Genomic DNA, 26,877 nt, shown 5'->3' on the forward strand with positions numbered 1-26,877 from the left:
CTGATCTGCCACAGGTCTTAGTCAGAGCCTGCCCATTTGAGACATCCTGGGAAATCCCCATTTGGAAGAGAAGAAAAGTTAAAATCACAGCTACTGTGCTTATAATCTTATTTTGTGTAACTCATATCCAGAGTTACTTCTGTTTATTTTTAATGAAAAACTATCGCTGTTATCTTCTATCATGAGTTAACTGCGGAGTATGTTTTTTAAATTTTGTATATTTGCTCTCACCCTAAAAGATACCATAAGAGACTTTTTTTCCCCTTTTTTTCCCACTGCTTTCCAAGACTCCAGGAAAAACGGCTTCCATGGCACATCTTGTACAGGAAACTTCTAGAATGAGTGCTGCGGAAAGTTCTATGGAGCATGCAGAGGTAAGAACACATTTCTAGGGGATGAATTGAGCACACCTGGCATCGGTAGCATTCCTAGCAGTTAATTGTGCATTGATTAATAGGAGTAGAAACAGCTAGTTTGCTTTTTTTTTAGCTAAGATGTCCTCTATATTTTTAATCAATGTTATTTAACACAGAAAAAGTATCTGGGTAACTGGTGCATTGCTTTTACCCTCTCTGGGCTACATTTCTTCTTTTACAAAATGAGAGGATTAAATCTGTCAAAATTACTTTTGGCCTCCCAACTCCATGGGTTCCATATTTTGCTCTTGATTTATAGGAATTTAGTTCAATATAAAATGTAAAAAGAATATTGGTCTGGTTAGAGATAGAACATATTATAGCAATAGAGTATCTATAGTAAAATTTTTACATATTTACAACTGATATCAGTATTCTTCTTCAGTTATTGCAATAGATACTTGCTAATAATGAATGAAGTAAAGTGCTTTCTTAAAGTTTTTTTTTTTTTTTTGAGATAATCAAGGTATAATGGGAAACCAGGTGGAACTCTTTTGTTCATTTAGGTATTTAATGTAGTAGCGTCAGACCTTAAATATACTAGAAGTTGGTACGGCTGTTATGGTAGAGAAAGGAATGCCCAGCTACTTTGAACACAGATTATACTTCACAGGGAGTAATCATAGGGAATTATTTACAGGGAATAATTGCTCTGTAAGCAGATGCTTACTAGAACCAGTGACTAAAAATCTTTATTAGATACCTTCACTAGCAACTGGAAAGCAAAGTAAATACAAATGAAAAGTGACCACAAACCTTGATTTATTTCACTTCATTTTAATACACACCTGAGACATATGAACCAGAGTAAAATGTTGCTTAATCGCCAGTGAAACTCCTAGTGACACATTCACGGCTTACGGGCCATTCCGATTCACTGTGCCATCTACCTTCCCTCCCTCTTTCCTCTCCCGCTTATACCTGTGCATACTTCTGAATTTCAGAAATTAGTACTCCTACAGTTACAAATAGATTCTCTTGCAGATTTAGTAACTAGCTTTTCAGTAATCCTTGTTTATAAAATAAAAATCAAGGGTCAAATATTTTACACTTTTCTTCCAGAGAAAATTAGTTATGAAGGTTAAAAAAAAAAAAAAAACACTGGCTGCGTGCGGTGGCTCATGTCTGTAATCCCAGCACTCTGGGAGGCCGAGGAGGGAGGATGGCTCAGGTTCAGGAGTTCGAGACCAGCCTGAGCAAGAGTGAGACCCCCGTCTCTACTAAAAAAATAGAAAGAAATTAGCTGGACAACTAAAAATATATGTAGAAAAAATTAGCCGGGCATGGTGGCGCATGCCTGTAGTCCCAGCTACTCGGGAGGCTGAGGCAGGAGGATCGCTTGGGCCCAGGAGTTTGAGGTTGCTGTGAGCGAGGTTGCTGGTGGCAAGTTAGGCAGATGGTGGTTTCCGGAGCTTTTGAGCTTTCTTTAAATGAATACTCCCCCTTCTGAAAAAAATATGTCTAAAAAGAAAGGTGGTTAAATTTTTCATTATGCCAATAATTTATAATCAATCTAAATTTGTAATCTAGTGGCTTTATTCAAGGAGCTGACTAAAGTTACAAGGTACCAGATAATCTATGCCCACCTCTATAACATACTTGTGTCATGGTCATTAAAGTATTTTTGGTTTGGTTTGGTTTGGTTTTGGGTGTTTTTTTTCTTTTGTTTGTTTTTTGTTTTTTTAGAGACAGAGTCTCCCTCTGTCACCCAGGCTAGAGTGCAGTGGCCTAATCATAGTTCACTGTAACCTCGGACTCCCACGCTCAAGCAATGCTCCTGCCTTAGCCTTCAGAATAGCTGGGACTACAGGCGTGTGCCACTATGCACTGCTATAGTTTTTATTTTTTATTTTTTTTGACACAGGGTCTCGCAATGTTGCCCAGGCTAGTGCTAGGATTACAAGTGTGAACCACCACATTTGCAATCAAAGTAATTAACTTATTTAGTTCTGGAATCAACTTGCCACATTTTAGCTGTATGTGTTCTTTATTCTTGATGGTTCTATCACTCCTCTGACTTTTGCTAGGGCTACTCTTCAGAATCTCACTCACATACATGTTCATGGGCACAACTATAAAAATGACTTTTTAGAAATGTATACTATGTAAATGCCTAAAATGTACCCATGAAACTTACGTGATTTCTATAAGCCATCATACTCTGAATTGTCATTTTTTTTTTGGAAAAGATTGAAATCCAAATTCGTGAAATTTTAAATTCTAATCTCTGGCTTGCCCATTGCAGTATATAGATACACTTATAATTTATTAGAGAATTATTTGGGTAACTAATCCATATAAAGGAGTTTAAAATATAATATGAAGCTGATTCATCAACAAGTTACTATGAAGGACTTAGAGTGTGAGGATTTTTACTGCTAGAATCAGGTATTTTTATAAATCATGACATGAGAGTTGGCCAAATGCATGAGGTTTGTGAAGGACAGTATTTCTCCTGCTTATTTTGTAGACTTTTGTTTCAATCTTCCTTTTTTCTTTGTCCTCAGTGTGCTCAATCATCAAGAAGAACGAACTTGACAAATTCTCTTGAACAAAAGATAAGGTGCTTGGAAAAACAGAGAAAAGAGGTAATTTAGAAATATTAGTTGAAACCACATGTGTAGTAGATTAACACTCAGAATAAAATAGTGTAGCACCTCGTGCTTTTTATTTTTATCAGGTCACAGTATTTACCTCTAGGATACTAGTCTGCACATTTTGAAAACAAGTGGTTTTTTCTTATTCACCCACATATCTTGTACTTGGTCTCTCAGTGTTTGTGCAATGATGAATGAGAAATAACAAAGACATAAATCTGGTAATTATAATACTAATTTTCTGAAAACTTAGATCTTTCTTTCACATGGACCACGTGAGCTTATCACCTGTACCCTTTATGCCTTGCAGCTTGACACACCTTGAAACTCAAACTGTCAAAGGCTTCATAAGTACAGTTGACTTGTAATTTTGTAATTTCTTTTCTAACCCATTCTATGTATTATTTAATACATCTTTCATTTCTTCTATAGTGCCTTCTATTCTTCTTTGATACTGCATTGAATATTGTGCCCATCTGGAAAATTACTGAGCTATGGCAGAGTAATGTTGTTATAGCATAGAAATGTGAATCCCTAAAATGCGAGCAGATCAGGTATATTTATATAATAATATTATATAGTCTTATGCTAAATAACCATATCTATTTCCAGTGTAAGATGTGTCTAGTAACTGCCACTCTGGATTAGGTATTTTGTCCTTTAATTAGGAGAAGGCCTTGCTATTTTTTAGTCACGCGACTTATCTTCTCAGTGTCTGTTCCATATTGATAAGTGCTGGAATTTCTCTTAATGTAGGAAGCTGTGAGCTTCCCCTACAAAAATACTAAAACACAGATCATAGTGTTCTTTCTACCTTCTAATTAGCAGATAGTTTTAAGATCCTTAAATTGTTTGCTGCCTCACATTTTTCTAAATATTTTCTTAGGATGAAACTGTTATTCCTTGAAATCTATACCTTCAAAAAGGTGATATCCATTTGGGCATATATCACAAATCATGTGTTAATCTTTTAAAGCACATTATTCCAAGCCAATGATTATCAGTTAATGGAGTCTAGGATTTGTTAATATAAATTTTGCTTTAAAAGAACTGGAAAAAATATTTCATTATAATGATCAGTGTAAATACATAGACCGATATGGAAAGGTTTGGAGGAAGACCCTTCATACATTAATAAATCTTACCAAAAGCTATCATTTCTTATAGACTTTTAGCAGATTCTGATTGGATTAAACAAAGAAGATGAAAATTCAAATACTTAAGACAAGTTAATAGTTGCTGATAAACTGTTCAACTGATTTGTCAAGATACATCTAAGACTTAATAGTTGTTCATACATGGATCAATTCCTAAAAGATGATTCTAACGAGAGTGAGAGTGTGTCCAATTAAATTATCCTCGCCCAATCAGAACTTGATGGAAGGAATCTCATCCTCACTCATGGTTTCCAAAAAAATCTCAGTAAGGTCACAAAGTGATTTCATTGTAGCCAAATTTCCAGATGGGCGGGCATTCTTTTTTTGATTCATCCAATTTTAATCATTTCAGCTCCTGGAAGTTAACCAGCAATGGGATCAGCAATTTAGAAGTATGAAAAAGTTGTATGAAAGAAAGGTGAGCGCCTCTGTTTGGTCTTTTCTTGAAACCAATCGCCCTGGTGGAGCCAAGAGCATCAGGACTCACCGGCGGGAGCCGCCTGCTGAAAAGCGAGGGAGGGGTGCTGAGTACCTTGTTGGCCTCTCGGTATTGACGATTAACCATCAGCGTCAGCGAATTATCTTGAGGGGGCTACAGAAATGTGCTAAAAATAGCCCCCAGCAGCATCTCTGGATTTTTACGCCCATTTATCGCCCATTTATCACAGTCCATCGAGAGTCGGGCCTCAGCTGTGCTGTCGATACCTGCAGCCATCAGCGCCCAAGTTACAGGTGCAGCGAGAAATGTTTAAAGTTCACATGGTTCTAGGCAAGTCTAGCTCTAATTAATCAATTAGAGAGCAAAAGCTGGTCTCCATGGAAACAAACGGTGGCGACAGTGAAAGTGGGAGGACAAACGGGGCCCCCCCCTTCCCTCTAAAGCACATTTGCCCTCAAGGAGCTTTTGCTCTGGTGAGGAAGGAACTTTTTGGACAAAATCTCCTTTCATAGGTCAAAGGCAATTAATAACTTACAATCATTCTGTCCTCCAAAAGGGAAAGCGAGTTTCCCTATATAAAGGAAACTCGACCACAGGTGAGGAAGAGCAGCATTCGTCCCTTTATTTCCCAGCACGATGCCCACCAGTGCTCAATTGAAAGGTGCGGCGTCGGCGGGGCAGGAGTTCGCGCCTGTCCCGGGGGCGGCGCCGTCTGGGAGGCCGCGGCCGACGTCGGTCCGTCCCGCGGGGCGTCGGATTAAAGGCCGCGCCCGTCTCTCTCCGTGCGGGCATGTTCCGCCGGCCGTGACGTCCGCTGGCTTTCCCAGACCGTGCCAGGCCACCCGGAGAGCCGAGAGCAGCGTGACCAACCTGGGGACGCGGCCCCGGCGGTCGACCCCGCGGGCTGAGCCGGGGAGGCGGGAAGCGCGAGGCCGTGTGGGGACAGGCGCGTGCGCCGCGGACCGTCTCCCTCAGTCGCCGAGTCGCGCCCGGCGGGGGCGGGGCGTGTCCGTCGCCACGAGCGCGGGCTCGGCGGCGACCGTCTGTGAACGCCTCCCCAGGTCGCGGAGCTGAGGACGAAACTGGATGCCGCGGAAGGACGGCTGGGCGCGCTGGATGGGGAGCGACGGCAGCAGCGCCCGAGAGACGGCGACGGGCCGCGCGGCCCCGCCCGGAACCCGCCGCGCGAGTAAGTGGGCGGGCGCCGGAGGGTCGGAGCGGGGCTTCCTGTGGAAACCCCGTCAGGGCGAGGGCGGCTGGCGCGCGGGGGGGGGGGGGGGGGGCCGAGGGAGGGTGGGGGCGGAGGGCGGGCGGGGGAGGGGAGGCGCCGGGCTCGGCCCTCGTCGTGCGCAGGCGCGGATGGCCGCGGGCCCGCCGGGAGGGCGCGGGCCCCCGGGACGCTTCGGGCTCGGCGAGAGTTACTTTTCCTTTTATTCATAGTTATTATTTTTATTACTGGCATTAATAATAATATAGCAATGCCTCGTATTTGTACAAGACATCTTACAGAGACTTTACAAACAGCTAATGCGTTTGTAATCATAAAAAACAACACTTTTCGAAGCACTTCGGCCTCATCGTCTCCTTTAGCGCTCTCAGCCCGCCTGTGAGGGAAATGTGACTTTTGCTGCAGGAACGACGAGGAGGCCGAGGCTGCAGAGGGTGACCCGCGCGGAGGGGGGACTCGAACCCGGTTCCCGGAAGCTGAGCCTCCGGCAGTCCCTGCCGCAACCTGGGTAGAGATGATTGAGACGGCAGTTTCTCCTGAAATAGATCCTTCCCTCCCCCCCTCCCCCGGTTTTACTTTCAATTACTGGACTTCCTGAATAGCGTAGAAACTGGGGAGGAGAAAGCCTTAAATACTAGCGGCCTCCAAGTAAGAGAAAACGCAAGGGTGGCTGTTCCGCGGTGGCGTCTGGCCCCTGACGCTGCGAGGCGGTGGCGGTGGCGGTGGCCTAAGACCAGCGCGGCACGTGCTGGCCCGGGGGCTCTGGCTCGCGGGACGTGTTTGCCGCAGTGAGGAGGGAAAACGGATTGTGGCGACTCCCTTTCAGCCGGGTAGCCGGCATCTCCTTTTCCAATCACACCCTGACCGGGAATCTTTGTAATTAATTGTTTCCCTGTGCAGTTGGGACCGTTTTCTAGTTAGAATAATTTTCTCTTAAATTAGAAAATGATTGGTTCATTTTCTAAGTCTAGAGGCCATGCTGTTTAACTAAAAGCAAATAAAAAATGTTTGCACTTTTAATGACAATGAATTACCTAAAGTGGATTTTTAAAATTTAATAGTTGCGTTGGGAAAGATCAATTACTAAAATAACGTACTTTAACACATGTATTAGCTATTTTCTTATCTCGAGTTGCCTAAATTCTGCAATATTTATTTTACCTGGTTAAAATCTCAATCTCCTTAAGAATCCAATTTGCTTGACAAAACATTTGCTATCTGGCATCTAAAATTAAGAGATAGGGGACATTGTCTGAATCCAGAGCCTGTTAGTGTCTAAGCAGCTAACCTTCAGTCATTTAGTACACTAGACTTCTTGATAAAGATCTAAAAAATGGAACAGTGGTGGCAATTGAACTAGTTGATTTCTACCTTTTAAAAATAATAATCACAACAATGCAGTGCTCTGAATAATTACCTATAGTGAAGGGTCTTGTTTGCCCAAAAATTGTCTTCTCCCACTCTCTAGTACAGAGTGTTGCAGGATTGAGCTTTCAGATAGAGTATTATTTTGTTGCAATGACAGTTTTTTTCTTTTTAGGAGTTTCAGCTACTTTTCTGAATCACTTATCCATCACTTAGTATATGGGAACTTGTTTATTCTGCAGACCCATTTATTTGACTATTGAAAGTAAGACTTGGGGATCTTGATTTTTTTCCTAGGGTCACAAAACTTCTAAGCTACTCCACTAAGTCTTGATAAAAGAAAGATTTCTTCAATCCTAACCTTGTCTTTCACCCAAAGGATATTGGTCAAATGGAATGTTCAGTGAAAATCTTGCAGGTTATGTTATTATTATATCTCAGAAGGGTGACCCTCTCAATCTACCATAGCAGCTGATATATCACTTTTTCTACAATATCGCATTTGACATTTACTGAGTTTGATTTTATTTTCTTGTTCTTTACCTCAGAAGGAAAAGGAAAGCCTAAATGAAGAATTGCATGAATTGAAGAAAGAAAATAAGCTTTTGAAGGAAAAAAATGCTCTTGCAAACAAGAAGAAGGAACATTTAGAATGTGAAATAAGATGCCTCAATAAGGTATCAGGCCAGCCCAAGCATGGGAGATCAGAATGAGAGGTCCCTGTGTAAGGACACTTTCCTACTGAGAGTCACAACAAAATCTAGCCTGCAACATGGGTCCCAGCCTTGGGGGCTTGCACAAGACATTATCTGTAATTTTAGAAATAACTCATGTCTACAGCTTTCAGCCATACATGGATAAGGAGGCTTTAGGGAATTTATGTCCCTGCAAAGAATCATCATGAAAAAGAGAAGTGAAGAGAAATTATAGACTATAAGAACTGTTTTTTTTTAGTTTGAAGAAGCACACAAAGCAAGTGGGTGTTTGCGAACAGTAACGTATCTCTTGGTCAACCACAAAAGCTTCCTGAGGAAACAAGCTGCTCTTTAAAATGATCACTAGAGCTGGGTGTGATGCACACTATATGGAAGCATGCTAAATGCCAGACCCAAGGCTGAGATGGTGGCCCTCCCAAGTGCAAGCCTAAAACCCACTTTTATTGGGGGCAGGATGTAGGGGGGGTCAGGAATAGTCAAGGCTTTTAGGAAAATGCAAGTGTTATAATACCTTAACTCCAACGTAATTCTTCAGAGGGGCAGCCTGTGAATTGCTGCAAAAGGATAATGCGTGTGTGTGTGTGTGTGTGTGTGTGTGGTTTTATGGACTAATTACTTATCAGGGGGAAGGGGTCGATGACTAGTTCAGGGGAAAAATAAAAATTCGTTTGCTCTTGACTTCCAAGCGCCAAGCCATGTGTGGAACATGGGAATGCTGTAGCACGTGGTTGAGTTGAGATACGCATCTCTCAACTAGCTATCTCATGACCAAAGCCATAGAAATTGTCTTTCTTCTGAAAGGAGAGTAGGTGTTTGGCCTTGAAAATGTGCTCAGACCCTGTGTTTTGGACTGAATGCCCATGGCTGTAGTTAACCAGAGTTCCCAGGTGTCATTTAAAGATCCTCAATGCTAAGCATGTGCTTGCATAGTTGATAGGGTGCTTTGCAGATGTGACGCTGTATTAGATCTGTTTGTGGAACAAGTTATTCATCAGGAGAAAATGGCAAGGTGGAGATTGACTTCACAGGCAATGTACTTTATCCTCTAAAAAAGAAAAACAATGTTTAGACAGACAAATTTAGGGCAAATATGTATCTTTTTCCTCCTATTCTCTGCTGGAAAATCTTCTGCAAATGAATTAGAGGAACTAATTAAGATTATATTAAAAATCCCTCGCATTTTTGACACCGTATTACAAGTTTTCTTATATTCTGTAGTTCATGTCCCTAAATGTGGGCACAAAGATATAAATCTCGTAGATATCAGAACAGCCAAGAATGCTGTTTTTTTGCTTATGTCCATGTGCACACTTCATCTTTATTTATCTGTATTTATAGTTCATAATTTTTTGAAGTTAGAAAAATAATAATTTTATAATTCTGGTGATTATAATCATAAAATATCAATGAGAAAAATTGATTTATGTAAATGCAGATATTTATACAAATGTCACCTCCCAAAGATAACTTTTCTGGCTATCCTAATTAAAATTACATACTCCTCATACTTCCTGCTTTAATTTTTCCTTGGAATTTGTTACTACCTAATATATGTTTAATGTCTTATATTTATTATCTTATTTGTTTTCTGTCTCTCAATCTTGATTACAAGCTACATAAGGCTAGGATTTTTGTACAGCTGTCTTCATTAAGCACTGTAGACACAGTGTCTAGGGACCACAATACGTTTAGGGGCCCATAAATGTTTACTGTCATTTAAAATCAAAAGAAAAAATAAACTTTTGTTGAATATATGTTTTCATATATATTTGCCTTTATAGCAAGGCAGTTGTAAAATATAATTTTAATACGTATTTTTATGGAGAAAGGGACTCACAAAGGCAACAGCACAATGTGGTCCTGACTTTTTTTCTGTTTTGTGTACTGCCATATCTTGAGTGCCTAAACAGGGCCTTGCTTACAATAAGTTCTTAAATATTTGTTGAATGGGTAGATGAATGAATAGATGAATAAACAAATTTAATTAGCTAGTATGTAATATGTTCAATAGCCAATTCTAGACCCAAGATTTATGCTTTAATGAGCATAATACATTACTTATAGGCAGTGAGAAAAATAAAAGGACACTTAAAGCCAGAAGAGATTTTGTCCCACATGTCTGTTTACACCTTGAACTGTCACTTGAAAACATACATATTAAGTGATAGTTACGAAAAGAGATTTTTTTTCTCATTTAGCACATGTGTTAGAAGATCATGACGTGTAAGATGTTATTGTTCTTCTATGTTACAATGAATATTTTTCTTTTCTTTTTTACCACTGTGATGGAAGTTACTCAAAATGTTGATTTCAGCAGCGGACTGTGCACACCGTGCACCACAGCACGGAATTGGGGCCTGCCCTCCTTGTACAAGCTGACTGCCTGCTGACCCATTCACTCAGCAGAAATCTGTAATACGTCAGCCTAGTAATGAACTTGTGATTGTCAGAAGTTCACACAACTGTGTACTCAATCCAGTTTATTTGCTTTGAAGAAAATACCCAAGGGTTTTATTTTCATCCCTCTCTCCTGTTGGGGGTATGGCATGGTTGTATAGCAGAATATTACTCAAAACATCATTTGGGACATTTCTCAGCTTTTGAGAAACTCAGATTCTCAGACTCTACCCCCAGATCTGCTGATGCAGAATCTCAGACTGGCAGTGCCCAGGGATGGGCATGTTTGCTACCTCTCATGCTCCCTGAGGTCTGAGCATCATCTACAGAGTTAAATGTAATTAAACCAGAGAATCTAGAAAAAGGCGATAGATATGGTTTCCTTTCCTATTTGGCTAGGTAGAGGAGGGTCCAACATCAAAGCCCCCCTAGGTAATAATGGGGATTGAATAGCATAAGCATTATCATGGAGAAAAGACAGAGATTCTGGGGAAAAAAATACATAATGCAAAAAATCAAAAAGAAGAAAGTTATTCAGTCCTGTAAGCAACATTAAAGATGAAATTCTACCTTGTGGGTGCATTTGAAATGATTGTAACTGTTATAAATGGATTCATGTGATGTGGTAAATCTTAGATCACCCGTGTGCTTATCTGCTACCACAGGCTCTTCAGGATGCCCTGAGCATCGAGTGTTCTTCATCTTCTGGGGATTGTTTGTGGAAGTCTGGAGAGCGCCGCCTTCAAGAGCTGAGGACAGAAATGGAAGTTCTCAAGCAGCAGGTGAGAAGCTGGAAGTGGCATGAACACAAGAAGACAGGGGTTTGTCACACTCCTTTGGACACTTGTTTTGCTGCTCAGAATATGTCAAAAGTTTTTTGCATTTATTTTAATTAGAATTATCTAATTTTACAGCTTGATAGGAAGACTATAGATCAGTTAGTTCGTTCCCACACTGTATAAAAGAGGGAATTGAGTGTCTGCTGGATTAAATGGCACGGCCAAGCTCACACAGTCAAAAGAGGGGTATGCTAATTAACCCTTGGGTGAGATTCTGTTAGCACTGGGTCTAGAGAGTTTCATGTAGAGATTATTTTTAAAATGCTGTTTTCTGTTTTTTTTTTTTGAAACAGAGTCTCGCTCTGTTGCCCGAGCTAGAGTGAGTGCTGTGGCGTCAGCCTAGCTCACAGCAACCTCAAATTCCTAGGCTCAAGCGATCCTCCTGCCTCAGCCTCCCAAGTAGCTGAGACTGCAGGCCTGTGCCACCATGCCCGGCTAATTTTATCTATATATATTTTTTAGTTGGCTAGATAATTTTCTTTCTATTTTTAGTAGAGATGGGGTCTTGCTCTTGCTCAGGCCGGTCTTGAACTCCTGACCTTGAGCGATCCACCTGCCTCAGCCTAGACAGAGTGTTAGGATTACAGGTGTGAGCCACCACGCCCGGCCTAAAAATGCTATTAATCCAAATTCTGGGCCTTTTCAGAAAATGGTGGCAGCCAGATTGTGATTTCGTAGCTGCTGGCCTCCAGACTTTTGAACAGGAAGGGCAATTTTAAAGGGCATCCTTTGCACTGGGCATAATCACTGAAGAGCCAGGTCTGCTCAGCTGTTCCCACGTGTGGGTAGCACCACCTGGCAACTTACTGATGCCCATCAGCTCCCTCCTCCCCACTCACCCAGCTTCCCTCACTGTTGCCAGGTGGGCAGCAAGAGTAAGGATGCGCTTGCTACAACAGTTCATGCACGTATCTGCCGGCAGCTTAGGGCTGTAGGGATGTAGCTGCCTACACTGTTTGTGTCTAACTGTAGTTCATTCAGCTGGTGTGCGCTTGGCTGAGGGCCCAACCATGCATAGCACATCTCTTTTCCTGTGAAAGGTTAAATAAACTAATGTAGGTAAAAGGCTGGAACAGTTCATGGCAGTGTCGATAAATACAGGACACATACAGGAATCCCAATACCTGAAGCACATGTTGCCGGTAATGTATTAGCAGTGGGGAAGAGGGCGTCATAGAACAAAGGGATGGAAAGTGTCTTTTTCTGATGTCCCTGGGTTTGATTTGTTGACTGTTTTGCTCTGAGCAAGTGCCAATGACAACGATTTTTGATGCAGTACATGAAAAGATTGAGCACTTGTGTTATTGTTGTTATTTATTGTTATTATTTCATAGGAAGTAGCCTATCTGTAAGTAGATCTAAAAATGTCATAACACTTGATGGTGAAGTTGGGTTTTCTCTTCTACCAAGTTCATTTGAATAATCGTGGTCATATGCATGGCTTAAAAGTAAACCCATGAAGAGAATAGGGTAATATGCAGAGTGTCAAAGCTCTGTCAAATTCTCAATCCCTAAAACACTGTTGGTGCTAGCTAGGATTCCTTTGAAAAATAAAAAGAACGCATTGCTTATGTTCAAAGACTTGAATCCTCTTTGGTGCTGATGTATAATGTACATAATGTGTCACTCTTACACATGGAGTTTACAGTAATGGATTAGCTCATATTTGACAAAGACAGTGACAGGTATGATTTTTTTCATAATCCCCAGTGGGAGATCCATCTTCTTAGTTTTGGGGTGGCTCTGTTGGTAACTTTCTTCATAAGCATTTTAACTGCACATTTCTAACTGGGCACCCACAATCACCACATCACCAAGTGCCACGTGAAACACTAAAGGGCTTAAATACACAAAGAAATTGAATTAGAGTCTTTGCCTCTACCTGGCTGAACTGATGACATTGCCAGGGTGTTCCACTCTAATCAGATGGCCTGGTCCCATGTAAAAGGCTTCTGGTAATTGTTTACAGAGCGTTAAACTGTCTCTGGAATTGCACCTCAGTTCTCAACCAAGAAAATAAAAATAAAAATGCCAGCTTGGCTGTATATAGCTTCTTTGCAATGCTTCTGGTAAATAAAGCCTTAAAAATGGAATATGTACATCTGCATCTAGAGCTATCGAAAGTGTTTAATTTTTTGTCTTGCCTATTTTGTTCTATTATTGTTGACTTAAAATTGAAAAACCCTTAGTTAAAATTTATTGCACTGTTGGTGATGAAGGTACAACGTGCATTAGTGTTTATAGACAAAAATCTAGCTACTGTGTTCCAATGTAAGTAATTTAAGTCATGGTCTAAGAGGAATTTTTTTGCCTCATTAGCTGAGTTTCCTTTGTTTTCATAACTTCACATGCTAGTCTACAAGCCACCAGTCAACACTATGCCCATTAAAAGCAACAAAAATAATTAAATCTATTTTTCTTTTTAGATTGATCACCTTCTGGAATATTTGAAGTACCTCTCAAGAGGTGTTCCACTAAAATATTACTTATAAAGGGCAAAATTTGTGAACGCCTTACTTTTCCACACACATCAGGCTTTCATTTCTATTTTGCACTCAAACTATACTTTATACTTGGGCGCTTTAGCATGTCAGTATTCTGTGGCTTCCCTTCACAGCTCTTGTCAGTAAACTGTCGTTTAGAACTTCAAGCAGTGTCATGCATCGGAGCCCTTGTGTTGGTGCCAGATGACTGGTCCAGAGGGTTCATCACCACGGTGGAGAGTGTGCAGCAGAGAGGAATTGTTTCAAAACATACATATTGTTACTTTCCTTCTGAATTCCTGATGCAGGAATTGTTGAGAGTTGCCACTGTAAACAAAGCGAAAGATAAAATTAAATAGTCCTGTGTATTTCTCCATCATACCATGAAGAAATATTCATGAAGAGAGCATAGGAACATCTCAGATTGCAAAGGCCCAGAAAACACCTTTTCTGAAATCTTTTAAATGGCTTAAGAGTAAAGGAAGCTTTTATAACCGCAAGTTAATATTTCTTAGGTGCAAATATATGAAGAAGACTTCAAAAAAGAATGATCGGATCGAGAAAGACTTAATCAAGAGAAAGAGGAGCTACAGCAGATTAATCAGACTTCCCAGTCCCAGCTGAACAGGCTCAATTCTCAGGTACAAATCAAAACAAAATACTCTTTGCCAGAATATGTGTATTTTATTTTATTTTTTTTCTTTAAAAAAAAAAAAAGAAGACTTTTTGACTTCTGTTAGTTGACACTGGATTTTCTGGAGAGATTAGCACCTGCAATGAAATCATTCTTAAACAATCTTGTGAGGAGATGAAAATGACTGGAAATTTTTTTTAACTAAAGTATAGTAAAGTATTACCCAAGAAATTGGATTCCAAAGTCTTTTATAAAATACAGTTCTTTTGATCTTTTTCTCATAATATTTATCTTGGTGGAATGGGAGTTGAACGACCTAGTACTCAAATAGAGTGAAGTGGTTTCTAAATTCTTGTCATTTTCTTTGAAGAGCTATGTGAGAGTGCTCCTGTCTGCCAAAAACATACATATTTCTAAAGGCCATTTACATGTGAAACTGAGGATTTTGTTCCGTGGGTTTCCAGATTTAATGTAACTGGAGCACTTTCAAGGAAGCCAGATAATGGTTACCAGTTTATTAAAATAGAATATATTAAATGTAAGCACGCTAAAATTAAGTGTAATAGGATATATTAAAGTAGACTCAGGAAGTTGCCATGATGGGTAAATACTGATGTTAATGAAGAAAAATGTAGCTAACACAATTTGGCTTAAAAAAATAAAATGAAACGCAACATTTTTTTTTTTTTTTTTTTTGAGACTGAGTCTCACTTTGTTGCCTGGGCTAGAGTGAGTGCCGTGGCGTCAGCCTCGCTCACAGCAACCTCAAACTCCTGGGCTTAAGCATCCTTCTGCCTCAGCCTCCCGAGTAGCTGGGACTACAGGCATGCACCACCATGCCTGGATAATTTTTTCTATATAGATTTTTAGTTGTCCAGATAATTTATTTCTATTTTTAGTAGAGACAGGGTCTCGCTCAGGCTGGTCTCAAACTCCTGACTTCGAGTGATCCACCCGCCTCGGCCTCCCAGAGTGCTAGGATTACAGGCGTGAGCCACCGTGCCCGGCCGAAACGCAACATTTTTGATTTGCAAAATCTTGCAATGCTTTTGAATAAATAAGAGATCGTTGTGGTACCTTCTGTGGCAGCTCTTAGCTTTAAGATTCTTAGTCTTACAAGACATTTTAAACTCTTAGTCATCCCTTTCCTCCTCCAAATACAAAGTAGATTGTGAATCAAACTTAATTTCTTTTCTGATTTTTATTGAAGGATTAATTTGAAATTTCTAATTCTACATGGAAAAAATTTTCAAGAGAACAATTTTCTCTCTAAGAAATTAGAGGAATAAAATAGTAAAATATAATAAAATAATTTTCTGAAAATAATTTATGCAACCTAATACATAATTTATAAACAGTGGGTAAGAAAATATTCTGGTTACTCTAGGTTAAGAAATCTCTCTTTTAGCTTTATTTCTTACATGCAGAGCTTCCTTAATTTCTTTTGTCACTGTATAAATAGTTTCACTTCCTACTATATTTGAGTTTTATCCATTCTTCTATAATAAGTTCAGATTGGTGATGAATTGATGTCTAAGACTGGCAATGTCCTTGCCATTACAGAACTTTTATCCAGCCCAGGAACATCTGTTCATCCATGCCATGTTATATGCTATAATCCACAAGTCATTTCCTGTGCCATCTGTAATTTTTGATAGTTATCAACAAAATAAATGTATTGTCTAAACACAGTATGGTATAATTGTGCTTATAAACTAAGGGACAATCTTAATGATATGTAAATGATATCTTAAAACTATTAAAATTTTCCTTTAAAATAATGATAGCCCAATCATTTATTTTTCAAAAGTGTCCTTCACTTTGGAAAAAGGATGTTAGAACTCACAAAGAAATATAGTAGATAGTTTGATGATCTTTGTTAAGTGTATTTACAGCAGGTTAAATGCTATGATATAATAAAAAGGACTGGGGTTACCTTAGTTGAATAACATATTATTTATTGTCCGAGTGGACTTTTAAAGGAATGTTTAGGTCAAATCATTCTGGAACTAGTTGCTGACACACCAGAACAGATTCATTCTGTCACCGGGGATGTTTTTAAGGCAGCAACAATGGTAAGATAGCAACGTGGTGAAGTGAGACCTGCTTAAGTACTCAGGAGTCGGAGAAATTTGGGGGGAAAGACCTGGTGGTCCTGCCACTCTAGTGCTCAGTTGGTGTGACCTTGAGCAGGTTATTCAACCTGCAGTGACTCCCTTTCTTCATCTGTCGGATGACAGAGTTGGACTAGATGAGCTCTAAAATGTTTCTTATAACTCTAAAACCTCTCTCTTTAAAAAATAAGTTACCTAACCTCTCTGAGTATCCTCACCTGTAAAATAGGGATAAATGCCTGCTTCATGACCTCACAGAGTTGTTCTCAGGGTTAAGTAGGGGAAAAAAGCCTTTATAAAAACACCGAGCTGAAGTCATGACTCAAAGGTATTTCATAAATTATTTTAGTCTGTTAGAAGGGTGCATGTTTAATAGTTTCATTTAGTTATATGAACATGCTACTTTCAGTTCCTTGTATTCTAATTCCTGTGCTTTTTTTCTGCAAGGCATTCTGCTTTGTACTGTAAAGGAATAAAATACCAGTTCTTGTTATTAAAGAACTCACGATATAATTAGAGAGACATACACAGTCTGTTCTGAGCATCGCAGATTCCGTATATGTGAATTTGCCTGCGCTCTGACGTGTGTTCCCCCAGATCGGCCCCTGCAGTGCTCTCCTGGCACATTCGCACACCTGAGCAACCAGATTCCGTATATGTGAATTTGCCTGTGCACTGACGTGTGTGTGTTCCCCAGATCAGCCCCTGCAGTGCTCTCCTGGCGCATTCGCATGCCTGAGGAGGCAGATTCCGTATATGTGAATTTGCCTGTGCACTGACGTGTGTGTGTTGCCCCAGATCGGCCCCTGCAGTGCTCTCCTGGTGCCTTCGCACACCTGAGTAGGCAGTGGCAGAGTCACCTGACGTGCACATTCCTGGCTGAGGTTGAACACGGCGCTGCTGCCTTCCTGTTTCAGTTCTCACACTGTAGAAAGTTTCTTTCTTGTGATCCATTTAGTGCCATGTGTTTCACAGCTTTGTGCTTTTTGTTGGTAATTTCATTGTTTACAATGGCCACGAAGCGTAGTGCCGAAGTACTGTCAGTGTTCCTAAGCGCATGAAGGCTGTGACATGCCTTTACCGAGAACACGTGTGTTAGGTAAACTTCATGCAGGCGTAAGTTGTAGTGCAATTGACCATGAGTTCTGTGTTAATGAATCAGCAATATATAAAACATAAACACATAAAACAGCAACACATAAAACAAAGTTATGTATCAATTAGTTGACAAAAATACTGTGACCAGAGGCCTGCAGGAACTGAAGCCTGCATTTCTTCTAGGAACAATGGTTCAGAATTCACTAACCCGGTATTTGTTATGACTTTATGGAACATAACTACTGCCAGGAGCAAGAATTGACTATACATAGCACATATTGGACAAAGCCTCATAGTAAACACACGACTCCACGTGGGAAGACCAAGGGAGGAGGGAATAATTCTGAAGAGTGCAACTTGGAAAGATATCGCCCAGGAGGAGACATTTGGCCATGCCTTTTAGGGATGCGGAAAATGGGGTATAGGGATAAGGGTGGCATTAATAAACACTCAGAGAAAAAGGGGCTTCCTCTAGGTGTGTCAGATGTGGAGGGACCCCAGGGCAGGTGACTGTGCTAGATGTGGCTGGGAGAAGTCGGTGTGACTTTGAATAAGTTACTCAACATCTCATGTGTGGATGTCCTCATCTCCAAAATGGAGATAATAATATTAAGTATCACCTGGGGGCATTAAGAGGATTCAATAAGTTATTGTACGTGAAGGATTTAGATCAGTGTCTGGCCTGTGTTAAGTGCATGTACAGCGTCTAACATTTATTGTGGGGGCTTTTGAATGTCAGAATGACCAATTCCAGCTTCATTCAGTCAGCAGTGGAAGCCGTTTCTGTATCTATATCTAAATAGATCAGCTTAAAACTCAGAATTACAATAGCCTCAAAAAGTTGGAATAGGATTTAAAGCTATCCAGCTTTCCACACTTCATTTGGGAATTTCAAGATAGGATCAGTGTGTGATTGGAAAAACCAGAATGTGACTGTTTTTGTTGGCGTTCCTGCTGCCAGCGCCTCAGCGCTCAGGTCTCTGAGTCTGTCGCTGACAGCTGGGTCAGGAGTGCGTTTGGAACCAATGACTTGAACTCTTCTTGATAAGCAAATGCCTTTGTTTTGTCCATAGACAAAAGCTTGTCAGATGGAGAAAGAAAAACTGGAAAAGCAATTAAAACAGGTATGCTGGTCCTTACCTAAGCCCTCTTGTCACGGTTGAGGTGGCAACTGCAAGTCACTCACACGTTTATTCCCATGTACAGCGTTTCTCGTGGTCCCGGTTAAAGGCGTGCGCTGCTGCAGGTGGCCCAGAGCAGCCTGTGCCTTTCATTACCGACTGATCCGTCAGTGGGTGGACCACGCTTGGGAACTACCAAAGACTTTCAGCCGTCACACTCGGGCAGAACACGCACTTTCTGGAGCATGTTTCCAGTGGCACAAGCCTTAGTGTGTGTTCACTCAGATGGAGATTCTTTGTACACCCACAAACATCTGGGAAATATATTTCCTTGGTATTTCTTGCAGTTGCTCACACAATTTACAGTGGAAAACCATAGCAAAGATTTTGCCTCTTTCAAGAAAATGTCTTGATCACTGAAGCATTCTATCCTGTGGGTTCTCTAGTGGCCTTAAAGAATGAATATTGTTTCTCTTAATTCCTAATTTCCTTTCTGGACTTGAGTTGTCTCTGACTGCAATCTAAGAAAACTTACTTTATGCCTCAGTGGATGGTTTTTCTTCAGTGAGGACCCTCTATGACGATAACTCAGAAACAAAAAAGTTAACTCTGTATACTTTTCAAGTGTTTCTAATTTCTTCAAAATGAAGAAGTGATTATAGTTTCACCTTAGATAAAATTTGGCCTTGGAGTCTCGTCTGTATTGGTCCTGAATCTATACTGACATATTTACTATTTTGAGTTAGAATTTTTCCAGATTGGGCACCTCAAGATTGAAACCTAAGCTTGTTGTGTAGAGCACGTGTCAGTGTAACTCCCCAGTTTCACCCACTGCCCATGAACCGACAGCCTTGTTCTCCCCAGATGTGTTTGCCAACCTGTCACTGCAGCTTGGTTTTCCACCTGCGGGATCCCTGGGGACCAGCAGGCCCTGCGGCTGTGCAGAATCCACAGGAGCACCCAGTAAGTAAGAGCTTTCATTGTGGCAAATAAATGCTTAGTGTTCTCTTTAGGTAAAAATTATGTGCATCCCTGGAGTTTTGGCATGTAATACTACTATCTGTAGAAAGAGCTTCTATATTCTCTCATCCCCTAATTTGTACTGTTCCGGTGGTCGGTGTACAATATAATTATCTTTGAGACACTGAATCCACAGGACACATAGATATGAATAAATTAACTGAAAGGTCTCAAACTGAGGTATGATTTCTTGAACAAACATGTAACATTTCATATGGGTCATTTTCAATTGGCATGCCCGACTCTACTCAAAGGATGTTTTTATGTGTAAAGAAAAGCAAAGTAAATATGGGCAAACAAAAAATGAGATGCTTCTTTTAGTTATAAACGTAAATTGAACAACTATGGATATGGCTGCCTGTGTGCAAAATAGCTTTTGACATTTTTCAATTGAAAGGATTTTCTTAAAGGATCCAAAAAAAAGTGACCCACTTAAACTGTTCTCCACGGCTGTGTCTGCCCAGGCAGAATGAAGCGAACAGCTGAGCAATTATTTGTGAGTGGAATTGATTTGGACAGTCAACCTGAATAAGTCAAACCTGAAGTGCCCTTCCTTTCCTTCTCAGTGGCAGTATCCGCCCCCTCCTCTCCCCACAGTCTGAATTCTGCGTCTGCTCTCCATTTTGCCTACGTAGACAGAAACTTTATTCAGGAAAAGAGTTACGCATTTTTCTAGATTTTGGATTTGCTCAGACAGTTCACCCCACATTCCTTAGTTTTTATTAATGGTGTTTCCAATGATGCAAAAAATTTGAGATTTTAACTGGGATTTTCCTGGCAAGGCACATACAGACCGCCTGATTCTCTTGGTTGCCTGAAACCTCTCATACTTTGGTACTTGAGTGTGACTCAAAGCCCGTGTCTCAAGGGAGGATATGACGACTCTCTGGGTGGCATGAGCATGTCAGGATTTAATGAGCATCTCTGATTTGGCCCTGGTGTGACACAGCACACTGCCAAGAACTGGGTTTTCATGTTACCTGTTGCTAGTGCTGTTCCCTCTTCCTTTCTCATTTCCTCTTTTCTTTACCTGTTTCTTTACCTCTTCCTTTCTCATTTCCTCTTTTCAGTCTTTACTAGAAACATTTCTGGGAATCTTCAAACACAGCTATTATTCCTTAAAATTTTTTTTTTCCAAGAATGTAGGAGTAGACTAAGATTGTGGGAAACATAAAGAGAAATCTATTTAGGAGTTAGCTTCTACAGGTTGGGGAATTGGAGAGAGATTTTTATAAAAGATTAACAATAAAACCAGTAAGTCATTCAAGTTTAGGAGTAGAAATGGCATTTTTGTCAAATCTTCATTTACAGAAGGAAGAAAGGACTTCACCTTCTCATTAGACTTTCCTGTCACCTGGAAGGGGCGAGGCCATCAAGACCACACAAACTTAGCACCAACACAGATCCACGTTTGAAAACAGGACTCCAGGCCATGCGTAATGGCCTACAGTTTCAAGCTGTATTCAGTTTTTTAAAAAATCTTACATAATGGCAGAATTTACAGCAAAATCCTCAGAGTTAATTTCAAAAGAATATTCCATGTTTCTTGCTAATAGCTAAGCCTGAATTCAGTCACAGGCAACGATGCTGGTGACATGATGGCATATTCACCTTTTTTTGACTCTTCTGAGCTATAAAACTGAGGCTCACATCACTTACCTGTGTGTTACTGGAGACGTCTAAAAATAGATGAGAAGATAAAAACCAGAGGTGATCTCATTTCCCCTTTTAGCTTTTTCATGAGCCAAAGGAGCCAGGAGCCCAGGTGCCTGAGTGGGGCAGGGTGAGGTCACACTGTCCCGGCTCTGAGACAGGCGGCGTTCCCAGTGTTGTGTCAGGTCATCGAACTTTGTAGGCTACTGTTAGTGGCCGGGCAGCCCTATCAGTGCTCTCTAGTGGCTCACGTTAGAGAAATTTTCCTCAAGTTATTTTTAGGAGATAATTGAATAATGGCACAAAAGATGTATATTGTCTGTGTCTTGTGCGGAAGTAGGAGGCTGGGGTGGGCATTCGGAGCGGAAGGCAGGCCTACTTTGTGGCCAGGTAAAGCTGAGCTTGCTCCGTTCCAAGGAGTTAAATACAAAGATGCTGGCCTTGGAGCTATCTTAATAGTTCAGGTCTGTAGCTTATTGTTTATTCAATGCAATTTGTTTGACATGCTCCCTGACATTCAATATCTAGCTGTTCTTAACTAGTATAAACCTAAGAGAAAATCCCACGAGAAAAATCTGGTCTTTCTAGACTAGCCTGGTGCAGCAATTTGGAGAGTAGGTTCTGCTGGAGAACCGTGCAGAGGGAAGGGTGAGCCCTGCGTCGCCATCCTGAACCTCTGCGTGCCCCGTCCCCGTCTAACAGCTTAGGTTTCTTCCTTGAAGAAAATAGAAAACATATATTAAACTTGCATTTTTTTTCCTGGCCTCCTCATTGCCTCCAGTGTGAGGGTTTTTAAAAAAGTATGTGTCGATGGTAAGTTGCTTTGTTTTATGTATGGGCTATGGTCAGTTTTACACAAGTGTTTATACTTCTGGAGATATCCAAAACACATCTGTTTCAAAAAAAGAAAGAAAGAAAGAAAACGTATCACAGCCGCAGAGTAGGAGAAATTCTGGCCAGAATGGATTTCAGAGGGGTGGGGAGAGATGGTGGCAGTGATGAGGGAGGTGAGCAGGATGAAGGAGCTTGGCGACAGATTTGGGAAGAAATTACTTCTGTGTTGTCTGCTTAATAAAAGCCACATAACATAATGACGCTTTGTGACTTGCCGCTGCGCTTTGTTTGAAGTCCATATTGCTATAATAATGTTTTATTGTTCCACGCAGCCAGACTGCCCGTGGTACGCTCCGGACCAGCTTCCGCCAGACGCACAGCACAAGGCCAACGGTGAGAGCACAGCTGCACTGCTCAGTCTTTCATGTTGACTTTCTGATGGGATGTTGACTCAACATGTATTCATTTGTGCTCGGGCAAGACTTACTATAAAGTCGTGTTGCCCACACAACTTTAATTTGATGTACCTGGGGTTAAATTAAACTCCTAAAAACAAAGAAAATGTGCAGCTGCAGAAATGCATGAATCTCCATTCTGGCTTCTGGTCCTGTTCCAGTCTCAGAGCCAGAATTCCATCTGGGGCTAGAAATGAAAACTTTCCGCATATCTGTATGTAACAGCAGCAAAGCTCTGCGATTGTACTACAAAGGACAAGTGCTCATCTATTCCAGGTTTAAATGTCACTGGCAGACAGACAGAGGCAGCCGAAGGCTCAGAACTGTGTTCCCTTCTGGCTAAATGTCAGACTCCATGGCAGAGCTGCTCGTGTAGGCCGGGGTTGCCCACAACAGCCACCTCGTAGTGTGCTGGGAAAAACCACAAGTCGCCTGTCAAGTACTCATATCTAAGAGTACTTTGTAATCTTACTTTTCTTTAGTTTACCATTCTCCTTCTTTTTTATAGAATCTGCTATACTTTCTACCACTATACTTTCTATGGTCTCACATGGCCCCCTAGAAGGAAGCTGTATAAACTGAGATATAATCATAATCCCACTTTTATTCTCATCGCATATAATCCAAAGTCCTTAATGTCTGCCACATGTTTGAAGTCTCATGACACACAACTGTGACTCTGACTTGTTAATTTCCAAAAATTTCAATCTATCTAAAGAAGCTGAAGATCTATTCTAATTTCAGGCCATTTAGTTCAGAGCTGAGATCATAGAATTCTAGTTTTTAATACAGGGAGTCCATTGTGGAGTGAAAGTAGGGAACCAGGGATACCACAGTTCGAGTTGTGAACTTCAGAGAGCTGCTGGGTTTGTCATGGTAGTCTATGTGAATGGACGCTCTCAGAGTTGTGCAGTATACAACCTGGACAGCTGTACACAGCACTGGGAGTGTTAAAGGCCATAGCTTATGGTAACATCACAGAGAAGAAATATAAAATGTGAGAACTCTATAATAAAATGTCCAGGTAGGTATTTATCAGAAAACTATAGGACTTGCTGTTTTTCTTTGCTTTCTACTACAGATATAACTAGTGGTTTTAATGAAGTTCTTGGGCTCCAGCTGTAATGGAGAGCTTTCGTTAGAAAGGCGTATTTTCCAGAATGGTTGTTGCATAACATCTGTGCTTTTGAAATCCATTGCTGTGTAATAGCTGAGTTGCTACCCAATTATAATTTTCATTTTATATTGGTCTGGAATGAATATTAAAGATATTTTCTCCTTGAGTTGGAGTTTAATCACTAGAAAATACTCAATAGAGAATTACTCAGAAATTACTCAGTAGAGAATTCAGTAATATCATAAGTCCATTTATATATCACTATGCTAATAATTATGTAAAATAGAGATGAATTGTGGTGACATTCAGAAACTAAATAGAACATGCAAAAATGAAATTTTGTAGTCAGTGTATGAGACCTGCTGATTTTGTCTACTTAGGAAAAATATAATTCGTTTTGTGACGTATACATATACAGTGTGTCTACAGATGTAAAACTACAGTAAAGAATAAACCTCGGTGCGTACCCACCTAAGTATTTTTAAAAATATTACTATTTTAATCTTCACAAGGATGCTATAAAATAGGTTTTATTTTAAACTGTTTTACACATGAGGAAACTGAGGCTTGGAGAGTTTAAGTAATATATCTAAATCCCACGGTAAATGGTAGCACTGGGATTAGAATCTCTGATATGCAGGATTCTAAGACCTAAGCTTTGAAGCAAACCCTGTAGTGCCTTTGAAAAGCTGCCCCTCCACTATGTTGAAATTTTCTAACATTACAAAGATGAGAATGGGGCTCCAATTTGGATAATAATATGACTAGTGTTTAACCCTCAATAATTTCACCTTGCTGTGAACCACAGCATATATTACCTGTGCTGCTCATCTGACACGTAGAATCTCACAGGTAAAGGACGCAGTCCTGTGTGAGAGTAAGAGTGCAGTTAGTATGTTGTGAACTAATGTGTGCATGGGCAGGCCTGGTGGGACCTGACAGGGGCGTGTTGCCGTTGGAAACCTGTCCTTCTCCACGCCAGCACAGCTCGGCAGCTCGCAGAGGCTTGTCTGCACCAGGGAGAGGGCTGACCATGGCTGGGGGGCCACGAAAGGAATTCTTGGCTCGGAAATCTGCCTGTGTGGGTTTGCCATGGCTCCTTCTGGCTCCACAGCCAGTGGTGTATGTCACAGCTGAAGCCAGGTCACCTGACTCGGCAAGAGCTCTGAAATCACCCTTGTCACAAATGATTCACGTGCCAGCATATAATGTCAGTAGTGATTCTTGTTTTTTGGTTCATTTAATTGGAAAGCTCTTTTTGGTTGTCAGTAGAAAAAAAGCCAAACTCTGTAAAATAATTTTAAAGAGATTTATTCTGAGCCAAATTTGAGGCTCAAAGCCAAGAAGCCTTGAGCAAGTGGACTCGCTGTGGCTGGGTTACAGTTTGGTTTTACACATTTCAGGGAGACAGGGGTTACAGGTAAAGTTATAAATCAATACGTGGGAGGCTACATTGGAAGGGGTGGGGCTTACAGGTGGGTTTAAAAATTCTTTGACTTGTAATTGGCTAAAGACATGAAGCTTTGTCTAAAGGCTTGGAGTGTTTTAAGATAAGGAGGTGTTAATCAGAGAGAAGCCACAGGACTTACATTTGTTGTGTAAACTGAGGACCTGCAGGTCTGTCTTGCATCCCCTTAGGCCTGTTAGTGGGTTACAAAGATGTCCCCAAGAAGGGAGGGGGCGTGATAAGGCCTGTCTGACCCCCCTCCTCCTGGCAGACAGTTTAGTTTTAGGATATTCCCTTGGCCAAGAGGGGGTCCATTCAGTCAGCCCATGGGGGGTGAGCCTTAAGATTTTATTTTAGTTCACAGGTCTGTAGGTTTAACTAAATTGCTCAGAATTATACAATAATTTTGTGGTCTTGATCATTAGGGAATTATAGGTTTAAAAATCTTTTGATTGTACAGACATTTTTGTTATGATGGAAGACATTGTTTTACTATATGACTGATATATTCAAGAATATACTAGTCAATATGCCATATTTTGGGCTGAAAATATGAAAGTTCAAGCGATGGAAAGAAAAATGAGTAGAAAAATAAAACTATATCTCTGATAATCTATAAGCAAAAATTATTTCTTAAAATTCCTATTTTATTCCTTTAGTAAATGCTTATATTTTACTCATATTTATAAGAAATGAACCTTTTAGAAATGAGGATATTTAATATTGACCAGTATATTGTGCGTTATAGATCATCCAGTTCTGTTTTGACTAATTTCCTGCAACTCCTGAAAAATTACTTTTCTGACCCACAATAAATGTATCACATTATATTTTGATCCTAGTATCTTCGTCTTACGACAGCTCAACCTGAAGTAGTAGCTCTATTAAATGTTTACAGAGAAGTAGCTTCATGCATTTGATTAATAAAAGGCATGGCAGGTGATTACATTTCAATAATACCACTGGATTCTCCTCTGACATTTCTGAGGCCTCGCACAAGAATAAATGGGGAGCTGTGTGTTATGTAGTATTTTTATATATATGGAGTTACGCAAATTAATGAATCAATCTCAGAAACTCGCATAGTCTATCTTCCTCCTACCCGAGTACAACTTAGAAAGCTCAGATTCAAAACCACCCAGGGCCAGCACATGGAGGCACAGGGAGCCCTGAGTGTTGGCCACCTGGGACCCACCACTTTCCGACTGTGAGGACCCTTGAGCGTGGACATGGGGACAGCCCAGCTGGCACATCCCAACTCTGTCCACTTGCCCCCCACTACCCTACACATAGCACCCCTTAGTCAGCCTTCAGGCCTGCGAAGAGGACAGCCTGCATCCTGGGAGTGGGCCCAAGGTCACTTGGGCAGTGACTTTGGGGGTCTGCGTTTGGGTGCCAGGAGCTTGTTCTGGAGGGACGGATAGTCTCGCTGTGAGGGGGGATGTGGCTGGGGGGGCCAGAGTGGATCCCCTAAAGCATGGGGACCAGTGAAGTCCCCCCGGCCAGGGGCTGTAGGTGCTGAGTGCCACCCCAGTCTTCCCGTCAGCGGATTTTCACCTTGCTCCATTACTGTCAGAGGCTATTGTACAATGCTCTGGAGACACATTGAAAATCAACTTTTCTTTCAAAAACTGAAGATTTTAAGTGAAGGTTTTCAAGTCATTTGAGACTTGGCTTTCTATCTTCATGGCATTAAATAATGATGTTTTTCATACATGGAAGTCCACAGATGTTAATGAGTTACAGT

General features: G+C 40.8%; 1 pseudogene; it reads left to right on the top strand.

Annotated features, from left to right (window-relative positions):
• The first annotated feature begins 287 nt into the window (after window positions 1-287).
• LOC123632795 lies at window positions 288-25,028 on the top strand (annotated as a pseudogene).
• The last annotated feature ends 1,849 nt before the right edge of the window (window positions 25,029-26,877 follow it).

Source organism: Lemur catta, chromosome 2 (genome assembly GCF_020740605.2).
Source record: "Lemur catta isolate mLemCat1 chromosome 2, mLemCat1.pri, whole genome shotgun sequence".
Lineage (NCBI taxonomy): Eukaryota > Metazoa > Chordata > Mammalia > Primates > Lemuridae > Lemur > Lemur catta.